The following is a 14,053-nucleotide window of genomic DNA, read 5'->3' as shown; positions in this document are numbered from 1 at the left end:
TTGGTGTTCAAAGATCACCTAACTGGATGGGTTGAAGCCTTCCCTAGCCGCAGAGCCACGGCTCAGGTGGTCAGCAAAGCTATCTTAGAGCATATCCTTCCCCGCTATGGAGTAGTGGAAGCAATGGATTCAGATAGGGGAACTCATTTCACCCAAATGGCAATGCAGGAGGTAATGAAGTCAGTAGGAATCACCTGGAACTTCCATACCCCCTGGCACCCAGAGAGCAGTGGGAAAGTGGAACGGGCAAATGGAGAAATAAAGAAACACCTAACTAAATTGTATCTGGAGAATGGGTTGCCCTGGACACAGAACCTTCCACTGGCATTGTTAAGAATGAGGGTGGCACCTCGGAAGGATACTGGCTTGTCCCCGTTTGAAATGATGATGGGTCACCCTTACTTGGCTACCCTAGGGAATCCTCAAATTGAATTCAGGGATCAGTTTACCAGGAAATATTTGCAGTCACTGTCCCAGTCTCTGTTATCTTTCCACAGACAAGGCATACTAGCACAGCGGCCCCCACTCTTGGAGCAACAGCACAGTTTCCAACCTGGGGATCTGGTCCTGATAAAGGCTTGGCGGACGGAGAAACTCAGCCCGAGCTGGGAAGGCCCATACCAGGTCCTGCTCACAACTGAATCAGCAGTGCGGACCAGGGAACATGGGTGGACCCATTATCACCGGGTAAAAAGAGCTCCACCTGAAAGTTGGACGGCAACGACTAGTCCAGACAACCCGCTGAAAGTGGCACTCACTAAATCAGGAACCAGGATCCAGCAGGACACACCGAGACTGTAAAGCAAATGTGTTTGTTCTGTACTTGTGTGTGCTTTTTCGAATGCTGTTGTTGTGCACATTGTGAGGGGTGTGTGCTGTGTGTGCATTGTACAGAAGAGTGTAACATTGTTTTCATAGAAGACATCATCCTTCAACATTGTAAGATAGCATTAGGAGGAAAGGTCCAGTGTGAGCTGGCAGAGAGTCCAACAGTGCGGCAGGCATTGGAGTATCTGTCCCCCGAAAGGGCCCCATTCTTTCTGAGTAAGAGGGTATGGGATGTGGGAAGAACCCTGGAATCATTGGTATTGGTGGATGGGGGTGGTATGTACGGGATTGTTGACATGAATGATAACTTATTTTTGTTGGCATGAAAGGGATCGAATATGTGGAAGGAGAAGGGGCGTCCTAATACCACCAGGCGTGTTGGCTTTGTTCTGTCTGCTCCTTCCGACCATCCCCGCTCAATCAGAACCCCAGTGCACTGAATGCATTCAAGCAACCCGAACAGGCAGTAAGGTCACACAGACCTTGATGTATTATAATGTGGCCCCAGAATGTGTTCAGCAATTAAGTCCTTGTGTCCATAACCAAACTCAGTACTATAGGTGTAAAGTAAAAGGGAATAAGACAGAGTGTTATGAGCCCCTGGCTGTGGGACCCATAACTTCCAGTGTATATATATATATATGGATACAAGGGCGGGACCGCCAATAAAGCCAGTGAGAGGAGTAACATGTTCAAAATAGCCCAGAATCGACAAGGATATATAGCGCATAACACAACGAGGGGAGAGGGCAAGGTTGTGGTTTGCTTTGATGCCTGTGCTGCCATAGATAAGGGCCAGGGACCTAACGGGAGAGCTGGAGTTTGGTGTGGGAATCACGGACGGGAACAGTCCTATCTGCAGGAACGGAAATATCTGTTCAAGCACATCCAGGGCAGCAATGTGTGGGGGGGGGGCTCCTATCATTATTGGTATACGGAGGGAGTCTACACACAGCCCACCTATAAGGGACCTGAGGGGATAAATTTGACTAGAGGAGCAGCATCCACCGATTGTTCGACGGGGAAGTGCAACCCTTTAATCCTTTTCTGCTTTTGTATGCCCTGCTTGCTACAATGCTTACAGTCAATGATGGAAAGAATGATGGATAGGGCAGTTCCCCCCCCCCCCCGCATAATGATGCTAATGCAGGCTTATAAGCCCCTCCCAACAGGTGCGCCAGAAGGAAGTCTAGAAAAAGAGGAGGAAGGAGATTACCAGGACCTATTATGTGAGTTCGAGTCAAGATACAAAAAGAGGGGGGATTGTGAGAGTGAGTGATGAAACAGGATGTGCCTCGAACTCAGTGGAAAGTTCCAGGGTGCCGTGTTAGCTAAGTTAGAGTAGAAATAAGGAAGTATAGCCCATGCTTCCTAATAAGGTTAACTTTAGAATAGAGAGTGTAGATTGGTTAATGTATTAGAAATGTGTCTTTCTCTGATAGATAGATTGTAAGCCAAGCCTCTAAGGAGGGGCGGCAGCAATAGGGTTATAAGCTTCAGCTTGTGTGTGGATCGGGGCTCTTCGCACCACTCAGGTCGTGGAGCCCGCCTTTGCAAACGCGTTACAATAAAGAGGAAGTGGTAAGACTTACTTCGGTGTCTCCTTGTCTGGTTAATAGCCACGCAAGTGACTTCTCACAATAGTAAGATAATATATCTGGGCCAGTTAGAGTTGAGTAAAGTGGAATGCCTTTCATTATACACCGTTAGGAGCCAGGTGAAAACGTTCCTCTTCAAACAGGCCTTGGGTCCATTAAATACCCTTTTAAATGTGTTGGGGGTGGGGTTATTGGTTTCCTTTGTTTTTGTTCTTGTTTTTATTATGAGTTTTGTGTTTTTATCTTGTATTTTTATGCTGTGACCTGACCTGAGCTCTTCAGATGAAAGGTGGCATATAAATTTAATAAATAATAATAAAAACATCACAGACCAAAGTGAAATAACCACTTCGTAAACAAAATAGTAGCATTTAAGCATGAGGACAGGCAGGTAGACCGATAAAACCCATAAACTGGCTCCCAGCAAGTGACAAACTGGATCTGCGCATACTGGGAATGAAACACTGAATACACTTACTCCAGTTCATGCTACTTTACTGAGAGCAAGTTTTGGCTCCCAAAATGGAGTCTAAACAAGACAAAATGGCTGCCACCATGTTCAGCAAATTCGGAACCATCACCTCTTTTTCCTTGCTCGGTATAACAGATGAAGCTATACCTGCAGGACTGAGGGAGGGAAGGAGCAAAATTAGGGAACAGTGAGGGGAAGATTTCTGTTTCATGCTTTAGAGAGCAGTGAGCTGTCAGATAAGGTGAGTGGAGAGACACTCACACACAAAAAAGGAGAATAAATTGAAGGGGAATTGACAGATGAAAGAGGTTAGGGAAGGGAGAGGAGGAAACGGCAGAAGACTGACAGGCCAATTCTGGTTTAATGATTTCAGTCCAGAGAAAAACAGGAAAGAAAATGTGTGAACTGAATACTAAATGGCACCACTATCTTCTCTGAGAAGCAAGGGGGGACTTTGAAAAGAGAACAAAGGAGAGTGTGCAGCTTGTCCAGAGAAGAACAGCAGGAAGCATTCTGTACACCCGGATGGTTAAGGAAGGCTATTAGCTGGTCAACCAACATGGAGGCTGCTCCACAAAAGGAGGACTCTGCCCGATGTCCTGATACATTTTTAGCTTCTAGCCATCCTATTGCAGTCCTTCCCCACCTACATTGCCTGCACTTTCGTGAGGGCATTAGCTGGCATATCCCCCCACCCCAGAATCCTGGGAACTGTAGTGGGATTCTGGTGCCGTGAGGGGGAAACTACAGTTCCCATTGTTATTGGGGGCTTGCTTTAAATGTATGGTGTGTATATGCAGCCTTATAGAATCTTAGAGTTGTAGAGGTGGGGGTAACCTGAGGGTCAACTAGTCCAACCCCCTGCTGCGGAGGAATAATGAGCCTTATAATGTGGAGCAGGGGCAGAGTGTGGGAAGCTTCAGGCCTGGAGGCAAGCACAGCTCTCTGTGCCCTTTTATCTGCCTCAGAGCACAGCCTCTCCACAGGCCACGCTAGTCTGTGCCCACCTTGAGCACTTTTGCCTGGCAGGCCTGTATTCATGAACAATTATTGTGCCTCTTGTATGGAGAGATGTAAGGGCTGGGATCTGGCTTTTGCGTGGCTGGGATGTTGTTGCTGTTTTGCCTCTGGCCACATCTGCCACAGGCATGGAGCTCCCAGAAGGTGGGATTAATCCCACAAGTGAATACAACCCTTGGGATGAAACAGATCCCCCACCCCTGTTCCAGAGGTTCTGGAGGGAGAAGGGAGGAACGCAACAGAAGGCTACAGTTTTCAAAGGCAGCTTTACATTTCAATAAATGTACAGTGCTTGTCTCCTCATCGACTTGCCCGTGTGAGCAACACAGAGTCCACAGTGAGTCCAAGACTTAGAGGGTGCAATAAGCAGCCACTTACTGTGAAGTTGGTGCTGCTCAGGCAGGCAAGTTTTTCACAGCATCCACACAATGACGTCCTCTTCAAAATACCACTCCTTCCCCTTTTAATCTGGATTTACCATTTCCACAGGTTGGGGTGTGTTGTTGTTGGGTTGTTTTTTTATTAACCTAATCATGGATTTTCCACGGAAATGGTATAACTAACCAGATTAAATGGGGAAATAATATAGGGCAGCAATTTGATGAGCATGGCGTTGTGTGGATGTTGTACAGAACTTAAATGCATCAGCAGCACTAAGCACATGCACCATACATACAAAGCATCATGGGAACTATAGTTTACCCCTCACAGAACTATAATTTTCAGCATCTTAACAAACTACAGTTCTCAGGATTCTTGAGGTTTTAAATGTATTGTGGGTGCGCAGCCGAGATTGCCATGTGAAAGTGCCCTAAATGCCCCACCTGGGTAACTCAGGGCAAGCAGGATGTACGGTGTTGTGACGTGGGGTTTGTGATTTCAGCTCTCTTGACAAAACATGCTGGAGACAGTTCTCTAGTAACAGCTCTTTATTAAAGTGAACAAGACTGAAGACTGAGGAGAGGAAAGCTACATTTATAGGGACAGGGGACTAGCTAGGAAGGGATACATTTTGGAGGGAACAATATCACGCAATCACAGTGCTGCCTTTTGGAGGAAACCAATAAGACAGAGGATCCAAATACAGCAGCTTAAATGAACCAATAGTAGCTGTACCCTCTGGGACCAAAAGGCAGTTACTTTATCCTAATGCAAATACAGACAATAATAATACAGATATAAAATCCTTTGACTCAATACACAACACCCCTCCCCCCCTAGTGAGCACAGCAGACGTAATCCCTCAGGTACTGTGGGGTCCTACAACTTCTACCTGATCTCCTGACAACAGGTGTTGCAGGTTCTGGATTGGGTGTTACCTGTGGTGGAGGGGCTGCTATAGGGGTTTCATCAGGAACAGAGGGAGTCCCAGACATCTCAGGGTCCCCGACCTGTACCTCGTCATCATGAGGACTAGCAGACCCTGGTTCATTTGCTGAAGCCCCTGGTGACTGCACCTCTGGACCATTTTCACTCTGGTCTCGCAGCTGTGCGTCATTAGCCAGGGATGAATTATCTGACTCCTCCCTGCTGAGCGCCCGGCGCCTCAGCTGATCTATATGTCTCTTCCAAACTTGCCCATTTTCCAAGGTCACATAATAGGACACAGGTCCACTAGCCCGGGTGATCACACCAGCCACCCACCGCGGACCTCGTGAATAGTTCCTCACCCAGACCAGATCTTCAGGGGCGAGATACCTTGTTGTGTCAGTCTCAGCCTGGGGGGTTGCTCTTGAATTACGGTTTGGCATTTTATCTGGGTGGACATAATCCAGCACCGTTACCAGTCTTCTACCTAAGAGCAGCTCGGCTGGCGACTTGCCCGTCGCAGTACACGGCGTCGCATGCTGCAAAAATAACATTCGCGCAATGCGAGCCGACCAGTTACCCTCCATTAAGCGCGCAATGGATTCTTTGGCTGTTCTTACCATGCGCTCAGCCTGCCCATTGGAGGATGGGTGAAAGGGCGCGGATGTGACCCCTCTTATGAAGTTATCAGCCAAGAATGCCCTGAATTCTTGGGATACAAAAGCTGCCCCATTATCTGATACAATGGTCTCAGGTAACCCGTGGGTAGCAAACAGCTGCCTCAACACCTTGATTACGGCAGCTGATGCCATGCTAGGGACCATCGCCACTTCTAACCATTTGGAATATGCATCAACGATAACCAAAAAGACCTTCCCTTGGAATGGCCCCGCAAAATCTATGTGCAGCCGGCTCCAGGGAGTCCTGGACTGCTCCCACCAGTGGACTGGTGCTCTGGCCACTTCTGGCCGCACCTCTTGGCATGCCTTGCATGTTCGTACCCATTGTTCTATGTTCTGGTCCATTCCAGGCCACCACACATAACATCGGGCTAGCGACTTCATCCTGACCATTCCCGGGTGTCCCATGTGAAGCGTCTCAAGAACCCTGTTTCTCAGTGGTGCTGGGATGATCACCCTATCTCCCCATAGGAGACAACCCTTATGCATGGACAATTCGTGCTGCCTTGTCGCATAAGGCCTGAATTTTTCTTCATGCGGACCACCTGGCCACCCCCTCCCCACCCAAGTGAGCACACGGGAGAGAACAGCATCTTTCCTCGTTTTCTCAGCTATATCCGTAGCTGTTACAGGAGCCCCCGGAAGTGTTTCTAGCATCATAATGTGCTCCGCCGGAGCAGGATCCTCATTGCTCCCGCCAGGAAGGGGCAAGCGACTCAGCGCATCAGCATGGCACAATTGTTTCCCCGGCACATGGGTCAAGGTGTACTGGAACCCATTCAGGAATATTGACCAACGCAACATTCTGGGGGAGAGAATTTGTGGCGTTTGTTTGTTTGGGTTGAACAACCCTAACAGTGGTTTGTGGTCCGTTTCAATGGAGAATTGGCGACCGTACAAATAATCATAGAACCTTTTGATTCCGGACACAATAGCCAGTGCCTCTTTATCAATTTGAGCATAGTTGCGCTCCGTGGGCGACAACGTACGGGAATAGAAAGAGATGGGCTTTTCCGACCCATCCGGTTCCCTATGACTCAGCACAGCCCCCAGACCGTATTGAGAGGCATCACATGCCAGGACCAGCGGCTTTGACTCATCATAATGAGCAAGGACGCTCCTGCTACTCAGCATTCCTCGCAAGGAGTCAAAAGCCTTCTGCTGCTCCCGCCCCCATCGCCACACATTCTTTTTCTGCAATAGTCTATGTAATGGTTCAGCTACCGAAGCTTTCTGGGGTAAGAACGAATGATAAAAGTTAATAAGTCCCAGGAATGACTGCAACTCCGTCTTGTTCTGTGGTCGTGGTGCCTCGATGATGGCCTTAATCTTAGCATCTGTGGGGTGGATGCCTGATGCATCAATTTTAAACCCCAAGAAATCCACCGTTGGCACCCCAAAACTGCATTTTTCCTTTTTCAGTTGCAACCCCACCTCCTTGAACTTGAGCAACACTGCACGGACACGCACAACCAGTTCCTGTGGGTCTTTTCCAGCAATCAAAACGTCATCAAAAAATGGCAAGACCCCCGGCAGACCTCTTAACAGGCGTTCCATGAGCCCTTGAAAAATCCCTGGGGCCACACAAACTCCGAACTGTAATCTGTTAACTCTGAACGCCCCTTTATGTGTGACAATAGTCTGTGCTTCCGCTGATTGTGGGGTTACTGGCAGCTGTTGGTAAGCTTGTGCCAGGTCAATTTTGGCGAACACCTTGCCCCCAGCCAGTTTAGCCAACAGATGTGATACAACTGGAATGGGGTATGAGTTTCCCCTGAGTGCCTTATTGATAGTACATTTGTAATCTGCACATATCCTGACTTCCCCATTTGCTTTAAGGGGCGTGACGATTGGAGTCTCCCACTTAGCAGAGTCCACGGGTGAGAGAACTCCCTGCTTGACCAATTTATCCAGCTCTGCCTCGATCTTGGGTTGCAGTGCAAATGGCACTCGCCTTGGTTTGAGTCGGATTGGAGCCACCCCGGGGTCCAACTCGAAGTCAACTGGGGGCCCTTTATAACAACCCAGTTTTCCATTAAAGAGACCAGCAAATTCCTTGCATAATACCTCGCTCATCTCAGGGCAGGTTTGGATTGAATTAAGCCCTGAGATACTCAGTCCCAGGGCAGGGAACCAGTCAGTGCCCAGGAGACTGGGGCGACTGCCCTTCGCAATCACCAGTTGGAGTACAGCCTGTTTGTCCCGGAACTGTACTCTCACGGCACACATTCCCATAACATGGATGCGGCCTGCTGAGTACGACTGCAAGGTTGCCGGAAAGGGCTCCAGAGGGGGCAACTTACCCCTGGGGAAGAATGTCTTCGCGGTCTGGTCTGACACGATGGTGAATGCAGATCCGGAGTCCACCTCCATGTCGCACTGCTGACCCTCAATCTTCACCTTGACGTGTGCCTTGCCTTGCGCTGGAAACTGCACAGCCCTCCCATTGATCTCCGTTACGTAGTGGCAGTCCTTTAGAAAACGAGTTGCTGTGGGCGGTCTGCGATGCTCCAGTCTAGGTGCTCCTGTCGCTCCCGACGCCGCCGATCTACAGACCCTGGCGATGTGACCCGTCTTTCTGCACGTCCGGCAGATAGCATCCCTGAAACGACAACTCTTCCTTTCATGGTTTCCGCCACAACCTGGGCAACTGCCTCGGCGATCTCTGTGCACTGTGCAGGCCTGACGCACCGACTCAACCCCACGGACTGGGCTCTGGCTTGGAGTAGCCTCTAGCTCGTCCATGGCATGCGCAACTTCTATCTGTGGCTTAGTGGCCTTGCGACTGGCATCAAGCTCCTCTCTTTCATAATTCTCCGTGGCGGTGGCCTCCTTCAAGGCTGAAGCAAGGGTAACCTCTTCTTTAGCCACGATGCGTCTTCTGGCTTTCTTGCTGCTCAGACCACCAATAAACCGATCCAGGAGAGTCTCTTCCAGATTTTGGAAGCCGCAGTGCTGAGCGAGCTTCCGGAGTTCAGCCAGAAATGCGGATACAGACTCCCCAGCATGCTGCTGCCTCTTATGGAACTCCATCCGCCGGGCCATCTTGGTCTCAGTAGGCGCCAAGTGGCTTGTTAGGAAGGCAAGAATATCTTGGAGAGATGTCTCACTCAGCTTCGCTGGAGCAAGTAATGCCTTGGCTAGCTTGAAGGTCTCGGGCCCACAGTAGCTCAGGAATGTGGCCCTTCTTTTGCTGGCATCGGTGATCCCTTGAGCCACTGCGAAGAACTCGAAGCGTTCGACGTAGTCTTCCCAGGTGTGGGGCTCTGATGGCTGGAAGGGCTCCAATACCCTTGGACTCTCCATTGTCCTAGCGGGCAGGGTCGTCTTCTCAGCTGGCCAGTGAGTCTTGTTCTCAGCTGCAATCCGGACTCTGAGGCAGGGTTGTGTTTAACCGCTCCTCAGCATTCCGGATCCCACCTTCGTCGCCAGTTGTTGTGACGTGGGGTTTGTGATTTCAGCTCTCTTGACAAAACATGCTGGAGACAGTTCTCTAGTAACAGCTCTTTATTAAAGTGAACAAGACTGAAGACTGAGGAGAGGAAAGCTACATTTATAGGGACAGGGGACTAGCTAGGAAGGGATACATTTTGGAGGGAACAATATCACGCAATCACAGTGCTGCCTTTTGGAGGAAACCAATAAGACAGAGGATCCAAATACAGCAGCTTAAATGAACCAATAGTAGCTGTACCCTCTGGGACCAAAAGGCAGTTACTTTATCCTAATGCCAATACAGACAATAATAATACAGATATAAAATCCTTTGACTCAATACACAACATACGGTATGTGCTTTGTGTTTGTAAAAGGCCTCAAGCATCCTTGAGAAAAGTTATAAGTTACACCCAGTAGGAAAGACTACCATCTGAAGTCTTGGATCGGGGCTGCTAGTCAGGACTGACAGCAAATGGCTAGACTGCAGGGGTCAGCAAACTTTTTCAGCAGGGGGCCGGTCCACTGTCCCTCAGACCTTGTGGGGGGCCGGACTATATGTTGAAAAAAAATATGAACGAATTCCTATGCCCCACAAATAACCCAGAGATGTATTTTAAATAAAAGGACACATTCTACTCATGTAAAAACACCAGGCAGGCCCCACAAATAACCCATAGATGCATTTTAAATAAAAGGACACATTCTACTCATGTAAAAACATGCTGATTCCCGGACCTTTCGCGGGCCGGATTTAGAAGGTGATTGGGCCACATCCGGCCCCCGGGCCTTAGTTTGGGGTCCCCTGGGCTAGAGGAATCATTTTAACTATGAGGCAGCTTCTTTACTGCCAGTTTTAGTGGGCACATCTGCAAATTGGTCATTTCTGCATGAAACATTGCTTCCTCCAGTGTCTTACTACGCAAACAAATATGACTCAGAATCCCATCCATTTTCACTTATGTACAAAAATGGCAAAGATAAGTTGCTTCAGTTAGACGGAAAAACATTATTTTGCCTGGCAAAACCCACTGAAGAAAGCAGAAAGGACTGCAATGCTTCAGTGGAAGCAATTTTGAAGTGTAGAGAGAACGTGAAGTCAGTTGCCGATGGCAGAACAAAAGTGCTTGATTAGAATAGATCAATGAGCTGTTTATAGTGTTTGCAATTTTCAATGGGACTTGTCTAAATGAACTAAGATCCTGTTGCGCCCGACACATATTGCACATGTATTGTACATGTGAGAGTGAGCATGGTGAGGAGAGCAAGAGTCTCAGGCTTGGAGTAGAAAGATTCAGCTTTCCAATGTATTATGGGAGAAGGCATGAGGTGGCATAAAAATGCAGGTACTGTAGCTGTCTGCACTATGCCTACTGTATGTGTTTTCAGTAGGCTGCTCTATACTACCACATATATTATACTGCGGAAGTCCATAAAACAGATGGATAAAGAGACTCATATAGCTATCATGTGAAATGCTGGTGGCTCTGCACTGATGGGGAGCAATTTCATCCCATGTCTGACTGAACTAGCTTGCCTGTGAAAGTGGATTGCTCCCTGGACTATCCCTGAATTATTGTCTCTGGAGTAACATCCAACCTTTTCTGCTGGGCTCCCCCATGGTAGCACATCAGGGAGAAGAAGCATCCATTCTGCCTGCTTTGGCAAGCTTTTGTGCCACAGTGTGGTATGAAATATAGCTAAGCAAACAGAGTGCTGGCTGTTGTTTCCCCTGCTTCCTAGAGGCGTTGGTTTGTGGCGGAGAATGTGGGCTTTACAGTGATTTACATGTAACCAGGGGCTTATCAATGTCGATAGCCCAATGCCACTTGTCAGCTGTTCTGTGAATTGAATCATGCTTTCTTTAAAGGCTGGCAGAGGTGAGGAAAAGATCTGTTGTTTCCTTCTACCTCTGCAGTGGCTTGCTGAATTTCTACCTTCAGGCCTTGTGAGCCTGATATCACAGCTGGTGTTACAGAGGAAGGGTTTGAATGCTGGATCCTCACCATCATCCTGCACAATCTCTGCACATGCTCTTCAATATACTCCCTGGAGCTGCAAAGAGGAGAAAGATGGAAATAGCGGACAAGCTGCCTTTCACCATCTGATTTGCAGCTTGAGAAGCCCCTGATAGGCTTCCACAGAGTTACTAAGCACACAGTGCGAAAATCATTGTTTTATATGATTGTCAGGTAGCTGGGCTGCATTTGTTTTAAACGTTGTTTCTGTTTGGCATCCATCCTATGCTAAAGTCAGACCTGGGCAACCATCCAGTTCTGGAGGATCTTCTGTTTACAGCTTGCTTCTCTTTCTAAAATGAGTGGTTCCTGTTTTCTTTCCCGCATATCACTATAACAGACTTCTGATAATGCACTACCTTAGCTTAGGGATTCCCACCCACACAAGAGAGATAAAGAGGTTTTCAGTTCATGTGTATTGCATCTTTACTGTAAGAGTCAAATGGCAACATTCCAGTTTAAATTACACGGCAATTCCAGAGATGATGTCAAAGGCATCATCAGCCATACAAAGTGTGAATTGCATGAGTCGCTATTGACCTGTTGAGTTTGTGTGACTCACTAAATGAGCCCAAGAGTAGCAGATACGAAAAGAATTTGGGGCAGGATCCATCCTCCCACTCCCATCTTCAACTTTCATCCAGCACCTTGCTAGATTGCCATGAACCGGATTATTATTATTTATTATTTATTAAATTTGTATACCACCCCTATACCTGCAGGTCTCAGGGTTCCAACCCAACCTGCAATTGTCCTTGGATTCAGGAAGCCTGTGATGAGGTCCTAACTCTGCCATGCACCCTCTTTGTCCCTCAACCTGTGTTTCCAATCTGTAAAATGGTAGCAATTGTGATTTATTATATTGCAGATTAAGGGTGCATTGTAAATAAATAGCAAATTTGTAACTGAAGAGCACACTTTCATCTCTTTCACTGCAGAACCACATGGGCAACAGGCTTCCAAACCCAAAACATATGCTTCAGCAGTGAAATAGATCAACAACTAATTCTCTGAGGTATTTTAGGGTGCAAACAATTGAAATATTAGTTGCTATGGTTTTTCTTTTGCAGGGTGAGCCAGGTTCCCCCTACACTTTGTTATTAAAAAATAGTACTAGCAATTTTGATGTTGATGCATTCACCATTCTGACTCCTCCCTGCCACCATGCTTCAGGCAGGCCGGCCATATACCTTATATGAATACATATATTCATTTTGTGATAATTTCTGAACTAACAAATTGAGACTTAGGCTAGATGAAAACAAGAAGCTTTTAGTCAGTAGCAAAAATGTTCTGCGAAAGGATATCCAGTCTGTTCTGGGTATGGTGGCAATTGGGGAGTGGGCTGTAGCTTTGGCCAGGAATTCTTTTGCATTCTTTAGGCAGGTGTGCTAGATGTGGCCCTTTCTGAAGAATGCAGATGTGGTCACAGTCACAAACGCTTTGCTCACATCCAGGTACTCTATGTGCTTTGTGTTGGCGTTGCCTTTGAAGGGTGCAAGGAAGCTGCTGCTGGCAGAGCATGTCAGTGATCCATTATTCAAAGCAGATTAACCCAATATTACACAAAATACATTGGCTCCTGATACATACTTGAGCCCAGTCCGAAGTGTAGGTTACCTCCTGCAAAGCTCCAAGTCAGGGTGGTCCAACCAAGTCAGGGGCGCGGAGGACAAGGCCAAAATATGATTCCCACCCAGCCCTCAAGCTGCCTTCCCAAAGCCAGCTAAGTGAGCTGCTCTGACAGGGTCCTAGAGATCTACATCAGGCATCCCCAAACTGCGGCCCTCTGGATGTTTTGGCCTACAACTCCCATGATCCCTAGCTAACGGGACCAGTGGTCAGGGATGATGGGAATTGTAGTCTAAAACATCGGGAGGGCCAAAGTTTGGGGATGCCTAATCTACATCCTCCTTCTCAAAGCCTAGTTGGCACTTTCCCAGCTTTGGGAAGAAGGTGAGAGGGCTCTAGGATCCTGCCAGAGCCCAGAGCCTCATTTACCTGGCTTTGGGAAGGCAGCGTAAGGGCTGTGGGAGTTGTGTGTGTCAAATATTGCTGAGTATCCCCCCCCAAAAAAAGGCCTTGAGGGTGGTGTGAGGTTCTTGGGTCACACGTTGGACCATCCTACTCTAAGTGGTTTGGCTCTGGGCAGCCCTGTAGCTGGTGTGGGGCAAATGGATGCACAACTACCCAGAGCTATTCTCTCCTCCCCCTCCCCCTCCCACCCTGGATATTTTTTTGGCAATTTCATAAATATGCTTCATTGTCCCACCACAACATGACATACAATGACACCCTCCATTTAAAGAATAACAGGGCTCAGGTTAGCCCATTCCCAGGTGTAAAACTGACCCAAGAGGCCTTGAGTACTGATGACTAATTGGTCATACTTATATTGCTTATACTAGACACCTGCTCTGTTGTTTGTGTGTTTTAAATTGTTCATTTTATATGGTTTACTTCTGTTTTTAGATGCATTTATTTATATATTTTATAGTAAACTGCTATGAGTACTGTTTCTGCCACATATACAGTGGTACCTCTAGTTGCGTTCTGCTCTTGTTACGGACTTTCAGCTTACAAACGCGGCCAACCCAGAAGTGTTTACTTCCATGTTCGCCATGCGCGCATGCGCAGAAGCAATCTGCGTGCTTCACGGATGCGCAGAAGCGCTCGATCGCACCACACACATGC

This window comes from Zootoca vivipara, chromosome 7 (assembly GCF_963506605.1).
Source record: "Zootoca vivipara chromosome 7, rZooViv1.1, whole genome shotgun sequence".
Taxonomy (NCBI): Eukaryota; Metazoa; Chordata; class Lepidosauria; order Squamata; family Lacertidae; genus Zootoca; species Zootoca vivipara.
The sequence above is the reverse complement of the archived record's forward strand: the minus strand, read 5'-3'. Positions refer to the sequence as shown.